Source organism: Mus musculus, chromosome 18 (genome assembly GCF_000001635.26).
Source record: "Mus musculus strain C57BL/6J chromosome 18, GRCm38.p6 C57BL/6J".
Classification (NCBI taxonomy): Eukaryota; Metazoa; Chordata; class Mammalia; order Rodentia; family Muridae; genus Mus; species Mus musculus.
This window is the reverse complement of record NC_000084.6, coordinates 66501274-66512008: the sequence shown is the minus strand read 5'-3', so window position 1 is coordinate 66512008 and position 10735 is coordinate 66501274. Positions and strand designations below refer to the sequence as shown.

The window sequence follows — 10735 nt, the reverse complement described above, 5'->3', positions numbered from 1 at the left end:
CCAGATGTGGTGGGTGGTATACAATTATAACCAGCACACACACAGAGTTCAAGACCAGCCTCAACTGTGCAGAAAAGTTCCAGGTGAGCCTGAGCAGAAAACAACTGCAAACTAATAAAACAAATACTAAACCTAAAATACTCTAGATTAAATAGGGAGGGGAAAAAACCTAAGTATATATGGGTACTCATGTTAATATTCAAATACAAATCATAGTTTTAATTCTCACATGCAACCAAAGAACCAAGGATGCCCATGTGGGCTTCTTTCTGGCCTCAACATTTTATTTTTGTTTATTTCTTGCCGGTTACAGAAACTCTAGGGATTTTTCAAGCCAATAACACCATGCTGCTAACACAGGTCTTGCTGTTAGGATGCAGTACCTCGCTGCTCTCAGGCAGCCTCACGGAAGAGATGCTGGTAGGAAGCCCAGACATGAACTTTCAGTTGAATGTGGTTGCAAAATTAACCAACACATTGACCAGTCAAGCCGTCTAGAAAAGTTGTGATTATATCGCCTCCCAGATCGCCCTTCTTCAAATCGTTTATTTTTAATAAGGCTTTCCTTTATGAAGCCATTGAGCATACGGTTGTTTATAGGAAACGACAGGCAACCTTTCAGAAATGCATGGGGGTCTTCTGGCTTTGAAGATGTTTCACCAGCCCTGGCCGCAGGCAGTTTCTCCGGACCTGTGTTTAACAGGGTGGCTTCCAGCCGCCTGTCTGTCTTGCTCCCTTCTAATAATCTGAGGCTAGAGTGAGTAAGAATATGCTCGCTGGCGTTTGCAACGCTAGGCCTGAGTGGGAGTTTTGCTGTTTACACCGCTCTGCCCAGCTTTAGCTTCCTGACTTAGCGGTGAACACGATGCCAAGAGCTGCGAAAACCAACAGAGGTGTCTGTAAACTGGACAGTGGCACACACTGACTTCCACAAAACAGCCTGAAATCTAAATTAAAAATTTAAAGAATGAAAGGGAATTGTAATTAGAATCCTCCTGGCCAATAAATAAATAAATAAATTAATGAATGAATGAATGAATGAATGAATAAATAAATAAATAACTTGTGTTACAAGCATTATTGAGAAAAACGTGTCTATGTATTGATTCTTCTGAAGAAGGATGAAGTCCGGGCGGTGATGCTGTATCTCTTCTAAGACATGTCGTCTGGCTTTAAATTGTGCTAGTCCAGAATCAGGGTCTTTCAGACTTCAGAAGCCATCCTGTGAAGCCTGAGACATAAAGCTGCCCAAGGTCTAATTGCCCAGGTGCACTTTTCCCTTTGTGACTCTGCCATTTTCAAGGCTGTTTCCACCCTAGGAGGGAAATTACAGAACCCATTACCAAAAGGTTTCCTCCCAACCCCCTGCTCGGCTGGCCCGATTTCCGGTCAGCAAGCCGCAGCTGCTCCAGCGATCCAGTTGCCCCTTTGGTCTGCACCTGCCCGCCGCCTGCCAGCAGAGACCACTGGCAACCAGCTCCGACTCGGAGCGGGGAGCCTGGCCACCTTCCAGGGGCCTGATATTTTGACAGTGAACAAGTTCCTGCCCTGGCAGATGACATTCAGTACAGCTTGCACACGATGTCCGTAAACTCCCTCGAAAAGAATTTAGGGGAAACAACTTTGTGTTAGGGAGGATGGCAAACATGGAAAAGGGAAGGCGGAGACATAGCCTTTTGCTCACAGCCCTTCGCCGTCTTGTTCCCGCACTCTGACCATTGCAGTTATGTTTTTATGCTACCAAAAGCCTGTCGTTAATGTTATTCAGTCAGAAGAAAGGAAAATGTTATATACATAACAAAATAGATGCACCTTGAAAATAGTAGTAAGTAAATTCACAAAGACAGGAGGACAAATGTCACATAAATCGTTAAAATGGAGCACCTTTTAAAACAACTGCGGAGACAGAGGAGACAGGAGACAGAGGAGACAGGTAGAATAGAAGGTCCCAGGGTTTAGTGGGGGGGGGGGGGGTAATTATTTTCTAACAGGGACAGAGTTTATCTGAAGAACAATGAAAGCGTTCTCAATATAGTTAGTAGTGGTGGTTACACACCACCACCAAGTGCAATGTTCTCACCCGCTTACAGACTCCTAAAATGGTATAATTAGCATATAATTTATTTACCTCGATTAAAAAAAAAAAAAAAAACAGCGAAGTACTATGCAGAGGTACGAAGCAAGTTTGTAAATTGAGTTCCTCAGAGAAGCAAGCAGCTTCAAACCAAACTGTATCAACACTCCCCCCTACATCAACAAGCCCGTAGGACAGCAGCCAGAGGTGGCGGCTCCAGCCTGTGTTTCTAACACTCAAAAGGCAGAGGCAAGAAGATCGCAAGTTCATGGGCTGCGGGGCCTGCGAACATGGCAACATTGTGTAACATTGTGTCTAGAACTCAAGAAGCAAGAGGAGGGAGGGAAGGGAGGAAGAACAGGGGAGGGGAAGGGAAGGGGCAACAATTAGACACATCAGTATCAGTCTTTTGTTTTTGTTTTTTTGTTTGTTTGTTTTTCGAGACAGGGTTTCTCAGTCTAGCCCTGGCTGTCCTGGAACTCACTTTGTAGACCAGGCTGGCCTCAGACTCAGAAATCCGCCTGCCTCTGCCTCCTGAGTGCTGGAATTAAAGGCATGTGCCATCACGGCAGGCTGTTTATCAGTCTTCATAAAGTTAGAAAAGTAAATGATTTGGGTTGGAGAGATGGCTCACTGGTTAAGAGCACTGACTGCTCTCCCAAATGTCCTAAGTTCAATTCCCAGCCACCACATGGTAGCTCACAAATGGGATCTGATACCGTTTTCTGGTGTGTCTACAGTGTACTCATACAAATAAAATAAATCTTAAAAAAAAATTTAAATGATCAATAAGAGTTCCTTTGTCTATTTCTGAAAGTATTTTTGAAAAAAAAATCTGACCAAAATATGGCAAAATGAAGTCTATTTAATCTCTTAGACGTTTGCAAGTCTTGTATACTTTTTTTATCTAAATTAATTTTTCCCATCTTCAGGTCCTTCCTCAGATCTTGATACTTCCTTTTCTATCTTCACTCCTTTGACCTGGCTCCTCAGGCTAAGAACACTGATACTTTCAAAAATCCCCCACCCACCTCTCAGTGCCTGTACCATGTGGAGCCGCCCACTACTGTCCCGGCTACCAGAACAGTCAGGGCTTCCATACAAGGCCCCGTCACCTGTTGTCTACCCAGGACCGAGCTCTCTGGTAACTCTTTGTTTCCTGTCTTTTCTGTTAGAACATGTTTTCCATAAAGCCAGGGATTATGCCTACATGATTGTCTGACAAGTCCCAAACATGGAGATTGTGTAGACAATCAATCAGTAGATGTTTGCTTAATGCGTGCATGGGTTTCCTGTCCACATATTTTAAATACTCCAGTATTTTACCAGTGTATTATTAATAAAATAATATTAACAATCAACATAATGATATCTTAACAGAGAGACAGACTTGAGGGTTCTGTATGGTAAAGTGATTGTCCTGAAGCCCTAGGGTCAATGCCCAGCAATACACACCCTAGGAATGGGAGCACGGGTCTGAGATCCCAGCACTCAACAAGAGGCAGGAGAGTCATAAGTTCAAAGGCTTGACTGCATAGCAAACTTGGGGCTAGTGTGGTATACATGAGACCTTGTCAGAAAGAAAGGAAGGAAAAAGGGAAGAGGGTGGAGGAGTGGGAATGAGAACTTGAACTCCTGAGAAACTTGAGCTAACTCTGCTTTATTCTTCCCATAAACCATTTAATGACTCCGACTTATCAGTATTTCAGCCTTTGAGCTGTTTCCCAAAGGCAGCTGGAACCATTTTGCTGTGTGCACGTTCTAATTGTTGCTTAGAGACAGGAGCTGGAGAGATGACTGGGTAACTAAAGGTTAGTTCCTAGCACCCATGCCAAGTGGCTCACAACTACCTTTAACTCCAGCTCCAGGAGATTTGACACATCTTCTGGCTTTCATCCCAACACTTGGGAGGCAGAAGCACTCGGATCTCTGAGTTCAAGGCCAGCCTGGTCTATAAAGTAAGTTCCAGGCCAACCAGAGCTGCTACTCAGAGAAACCCTGTCTCAAGAAACAAACAAATAAATAAATCTTAAGGGCTGGACAGATGAACCGGTAGTTAAGAAATGGCTGGTCTTACAGAGGATTCAGGTTTGAGTCTCAGCAGCCACATGGCAACTCACAACCATCTGCAACTCCAGTTCCAGGGGATTTCGTGTCTTCTGGCCTTCCTTCCTTCCTCAGCACCAAGCGTGCACGCGATTGATTCACAGACATACAAACAAACACCCAGAGTCATAGAGTTTAGAAGAACAAAGATCTCTTCCCATCCTTCAGTAACTCTGAGTCAGGAGTCACCACTGTGTCAGTCTATAAGGTACATGTTTCAACTTCCAGGAAATGTGAATATTGGCTCAGAACAGACAAACGAGAGCCAGCAGAACGTGATGGGTTAAGGCGCAAAGCACATTTCTTGTTACACAGTCACAAACTCAGTTCTCTTGCTCCTAAGTGCTAGGATTCCCAGTGACTGGATGTTCCTCTCTCTTGTCTCTCCTTTGTCGTTGTTTTTGTTTTGAGACAAGGGCTTACCATGTAGCCCTGCCTGGCCTAGAAAGGTGTACGCAGACCAGGCTGGCTGGAACTCATAGAGATCTGCCTGCCTCTGCCTCCTGAGCATTGGGATTAAAGGGACGAAAATCCACCATGCCTGGCTGGATGTTCCTGTTTAGATAAAAGAAGAAATTTTAAAATTCAATTCTAAATGGATAATTGTAATATTAAATATCTTTATTCTGAATTAAATATGCATGCTGGGTTTTTTTCTTTTCTTTTTAAAATTTATTTTAAGTGTGAGTACATTGTCACTGTCTTCAGACACATTGGGAGGGGGCATCAGATCCCATTACAGATGGATGTGAGCCACCATGTGGTTGCTGGGAATTGGACTCAGGACCTCTGGAAGAACAGTCAGTGCCCTTAACTGCTGAGCCATCTCTCCAGCCCCATGCTGTTTCTTAAACACTAAAGACCAACTTATAAAAGAACTGACTGCCGTCCAAGCAAGGGACAAGTATTCTCAATGAAGGGATTTTCTCCTTATTTCTTTGAGAATATTAGAATGATTTTCATAAAGTATTTTTAGAAATGCCAGTGTTTACCATTAAACATGAAAATAAGCAAGTGCATACATGCAGGGCTATCTTTTCAGCTGTACTGTATAGGTGCTTTTTCTTCTAGAATCTCTGCTGTAGGAACAGCTAGCTGCCTTGGTGAGCCAAGGTACTTGCCACGAAGCCTGATTTTGATCCTGAGTTTGATCCATGGGACCCACACGGTAGGAAAGAACCAACTGTCCTCTGAGTTCTACACACCCGCTGTGACACACACCCACACACATGAACACAAAAGTAGTAATAATAGACAAATAAATGGTTTAAAATGTTAAAACACTTCTGCCCTAATAAGTGGCTTGATTAAAGTTTATACTTGACCCAGTCTTTCACAAAACACTCAAATTACTATTAAGGACTTTCTTCGACTGAACAATTGATTATTCTATCATATCGCAAATTCAATAAACATGATATTGGGGAAAATTTTTTTAAATAGTTTGCCCTTTAAGTCTCAGTATTTTGATATTATAGAAGCTGGCATGTGTGCATTTTGAAGGCAAGGATTAAACTTGAACATTAAACAACAAGATGTCTCTCCCAGCCGATATTATGTTCTCTGACATAATTTAGGGGAAAACCAGACCTAGGGGCACAACAGCTTGTTAAAACTCAAGAATTCTAATCATTTCTCTGGGCTTATCCTCAGCTTAATGGCAATAACAATCTCATTCACTTCAGTTTCTGCCAAAGCAGGGAACTCTAATACCTCTGCGTATGTACCTATATTTTCCTTCGGGAGTAGAGTCAGTGCGCTGTGTCTCTCTGTGTAGCCACTCAGCCCTACAAGAATGCTGAAGACTGATATCAAAACTAAATAAAGCCAGGGCTGGAGGAGGCAGGCAGCTCACTGGGTGAAGGGCTTGCTTCACAAGGAAGGGGCCGCCTGTTTACATGGCCAACGCCCACATCAATCAAACAAACAAACAAACAAACAAACAAAAACGGTGAGCAAAGCATTCTCCCGGCAGAGGTGGAAAGATTCCAGGGGCTTGCAGAAGTTTAGCGGAAACAGTGAGCTCCGGGTTCTGTAAAGGGCCCTGTTCATCGTCAACCTCTGACCGCCACACCCCACGCACGTGCACGCACGCACCCATGAGTTGGGGGTTGGGAGGTGGGGAATGAAGTCTGTCATTGTTGATGTCACCAAAAATTAAATAAAAAAACAATTTATGTTCGTGAACTTCCTTGTTCTCCAAATAAGAATGAGTAATTTCTTAATGCTTTTTTATTTGAACAAGTAAATATTTACCAAGCATATTTTCATGTTATAGTCACTGCGACACAAAGCAGAGAAAGCGGGGGGGGGGGGGGGGGGACACGACAGTTCCTGTGGAAGATAGCTTTCAGCAATTTTCTTTTCAAACTTTACCTTAATAATCAAGTGCAGATTTTCAGGCACCCAACTCCAGTGACTCTTCAGAAGCCTCCTCAAGTTTAGTTCTTGTTGTCTGCTGGTACTAAGATAAACACACCTCGTGCTTTCATGAATAATTGATGGATGAGACCAGGGTACTAAAATTAACAAGCTAATATTACCTGTTATATTGATAACCACTGCCGATAGATGATTCGCTGCTGAAGCATCATTACTGAGCTGCAATAACTTAGGTCTGAATCACAAACAGAGTTTGTGTTTACTCTATAATATGATACTTCCAAACAACCGTTTCTAAGATTACTAAAATGCCCTGTACTAATTGTATCGCAGGTTGACATAGGTCATGGACGTTCGTTTTTATATTTCTAAAACTTAATCAGGTCTGGGGAATATCATTTAACACTAATAAATACTTAATGGGTGAAAATGTAGACTCCTGATGACGACGACGACGACATTGACAAACAAACGATATTGAAAAAAGTAGGGACTGAGAGTGTAGCTCTGGGGCAGAGCACTTGCTTAGCATGTTTGAAGCTCTGAGTTCAAGCCCCAGCATGGGAAGAAAGAGAAGTGAATCTTTCAGGGCTGAGCTGGGACCCAGGTAGCGTACCTGACTAATATGTCTGGGGTTCTGGGTTTAATCCCTGGTACTTTAAAAATAACAATAAATAATAATGATAATGATAATAATAATAATAACCCGGCCAGTGGTAGTGAAGCTCAACTTTAATCTCAGCACTTGAGAGGCAGCGACTGATGGAGCTGAGTTTGAAGCCAGCCTGGTCTACTGAGTGAGTTCCAGGACAGCCAGAGCTACATAGTAAGACACAGTCTCAAAAAAGCAAAGGAAAAAAATCTGCCCCACTCCTCTGGATGAAGTTCCAACCTCAGTTAAAGTTGACCTTTAACACATTACTTCTCAAACCATTTGCGCTCTTGCTTCCGTTGACGGTCGGTGATGGACTTTGCGTTTCTTACCTTTCTTCTCATGATAGGTCTTTCTCAAGGACCACTCTCCTCCTAATAGCCTTCATCCCACGGTGCCCTATTCCAGGCAGAGATGTCCCGCCTTCTAGCAACCGCAACGCAAGGGTTGTTATCCATCGAGAGAAAGATAGGCCCAGTAACTGCTCAGCAGAGAGAGGACTGAGAGATGAGCGCCCTCCCGAGTTGTGGAGCCCATCTGAAATCAAAGAAACAGACTGTGCTTCTCACAGTGCAAGAAAGCACCACCTGCTCTCGCTGCAATCAGAGAAAAGCGACAAAGCCTCTGCTGCCAACGCTCTCAAGAACCACTCACTCTTCAGGGTAATCATTAACCAGCCCGGAAGCGCACGCTGCACACTTGGGATAAACCAAACCCATCTCCGGACCCAAACGCCATTTGTCTACATGACTCCCACAGCTTACTTACCAAGAAAGGGCTGGGAGAGACCACGCCTGTAACCATTTTGAGCAAAAGAGTAACTAACTAACGGCAGAAATTCAGGCTTAGAACGAGATCAGATTTGTATTCATCGCTGCTTGAAAAGAAAAACACGAGGAAGCCTGCAATCCCAGCTACTCAGCGGGCTGAGGCAGGAGGGTTACAGGTTGAAAGGATAAACCCGCCAGGCCAGGCTACCATAGCAAGATCCTATGTCAAAATAAGAAATAAAAAGAGGGCGGGGTGGGGGGAGCTCAGAGGATATTGCTTAACATGCTCCAGGCCCTGGGTTTAATCTTAGGACAAAAGAAAGAAAAAAAAAAGGAAGGAAACAGAGAGAAGAACGGAAGGAGGAGAGAGGGAGGGAGAAAGGAAGGGAGAGAGGGAAGGAGGGAGGGAGGGAGGGAGGGAGGGAGGGAGGGAGGGAGGGAGGGAGGGAGGGAGGGAGGGAGGCAAGGAAGGAAGGAGGAAAGGAGAGAAGGAGGGAAGGAGGGGAAGAAAAATGTGCAATTAGAAACCTAGGTCTGAGGCTGGTTTCCTTTCACCTGCTCAGGTCTTGCAGCTCTGCCATTTTATGGTTATTCAAAGGTGGGCTGGAGAGACAGCTCAGCTTGCAAAGGACCTGGGTATTCACGGTATTCCCTGTACCTGCCTGGTGCACAGACATACATGCAAGCAAAATACTCAAACGTGAAATAAAGTAAATTTAAAACACTTTTAGGTATTTTTTGTCGTTGCTGCTGTTGTTGCTTGGGGTTTGTTGTTATTGGTGGTGGGTTTTTGTTGTTGGGTTTTTTGTTGCTGTTGTTGTTGTTCTCCTTTTTGTTGTGTTTTGTTTTGTTTTGTTTTGTTTTGTTTTGTTTTGTTTTCAAGACAAGGTTTCACTGTGTAGCCCTTGGCTGTCCTGGAGCTCACTCTATAAGCCAGGAGGGACTCAAACTCACAGAAATCCACCTGCTTCTGCCTCTTGAGTGTTGGGCCTAAAGGCGTGCACCAACAACACCGGCTTAGTAAATAAACCTTTGAAAAATTAAAAAATAAATAAAAATAAGAATTACTCCAAGGCCACATTCTTCCTGGGGACTGTCTTCTCTGGAGAGAAAAGCTAAAGTTATATTTTAATAAGTGTGACCTCACAAACTTCTCAAATGACCCCAAAGTCCACTTCCTTCTGTTTTATACAGGGAGCAAAGTGCCCAGGGAACAAAGGGCATCACCCGCTGTTCATTAGAAGCTCTGCCTGAGCTCTTTACCTCAGACCCTTCATGTGAACCCTTCTTCTTTTGCATTAGAGTCATGGTTGGGGGGTCTGATGGGGAGACATCTGTTTCTACTAGCTTTCCTGGAAGCCGTCTGTGTGTGTGGAGACACTAAAATCTGCCGTCAGGATCAGACTTCAGTTTCAATGAAGGAAAAGAAAACTTACCCAGCTCAGGGCTGCTTCTGAGAAGAATATTTAAAGCCCACATCTTGAAGAAATTAGCAAAAGCATTCTGTGACCTGCTTCCCTGCCCCCCCCCCCCCCACACACACACACGGTTCGTTTCCATTTCTTTTTTTTTCTTTTTCTTTTTCTTTTTTTTCGATTTTCGAGACAGGGTTTCTCTGTGTAGCCCAGGCTGTCCTGGAACTCACTCTGTAGACCAGGCTGGCCTCGAACTCAGAAATCCCCCTGCCTCTGCCTCCAGAGTGCTGGGATTAAAGGCATGTGCCACCACGCCCGGCGGTAGTTTCCATTTCTTTTAAAAAAAAAAAAAAAAAAAAGCAAATTCATTTAGAAAGATGTTTTGTAATACAAATAGGAAGAATCGATGTGGTTAAAAACCAGTCTGTTCTTGAAAAGCCTGTGTGAGTCAATCTAAGAATTGCCAGTCATGCATCTTATCTGGCACTGTTTCACGTGAAGTTCCAAACGTTCCATCACTGGCCCACACATGGGAGTCGACAGACATACACACACACACACACACACACACTCACACACAAACACACACACACCCAATGAACTCCTACACAGAATTTGTCTGCAAACATACTCCTTAAAGCCACTGCCTGGAGCCCTCACACTGGCTCTGAGTGTCCACAGCCATTACCTCAAGAAATGTTTGTCATAGTTTGCTGTTAAAAAAAAAATCCCAGCCATTCGATTTTTCCAATGAAGACTCAGGAGTGAGATGCTCTGGTGAAAGCCTGCTAGCTCAGAGAGGCAGAGAAAGCACCCAGGTGACCTTCCTACTCCACCGATGTCCTAGAAAGAAAAAGAACCTTCTCCCGCTCTATGCCGTCTTAAATGTCCTTCTTCTCAATATCCCTCCGTCCTGTTTTCTTGAGTTCACTCCCTGCCAACTGGTTGTTTGCTCCGCCTCTTGGCCCAGGGTTGATCTTTTTAGCTCTTGTCACAGTCTTGGGGTTCACAATGTGATCAAAAATCCTGCAACAAGAGTCATTAACTACATTACCCTTTTATAAGTGGTGGCAAGAAAACCACCATTTTAGCAGATATACGTGAGAAGAAGGAGGGATGGCGAGGACCAACAGAGGGCAGTGGAGGGAGATGAATCTGCCGAGCATGCTATAGACGGTGTATGAAGATGGAATGAAGACCCACTGCTTTTTATAATTAATATACATGAACAAACAGAGACAGGAAAAGAAGGAAGAAATGCTCTCATTTTACAAACAAGGGACCTCTTTCCCCCACCCCCAAACTGCTTCAAGAACGAACGATGAGGGTTGGGCAT

The 10735-nt window shown here is 43.9% G+C and overlaps 1 long non-coding RNA gene across 1 annotated transcript; it reads right to left on the bottom strand.

Annotated features, from left to right (window-relative positions):
* Positions 1-271: 271 nt before the first annotated feature.
* Gm9926 (predicted gene 9926) lies at positions 272-7831 on the bottom strand. Its single transcript, NR_040528.1, has 3 exons — positions 7547-7831; positions 6557-6699; positions 272-4735 (listed from the first exon to the last, which is right to left on the bottom strand). It is a non-coding gene; the product is annotated as a predicted gene 9926 (long non-coding RNA).
* Between the last annotated feature and the right edge of the window lie 2904 nt (positions 7832-10735).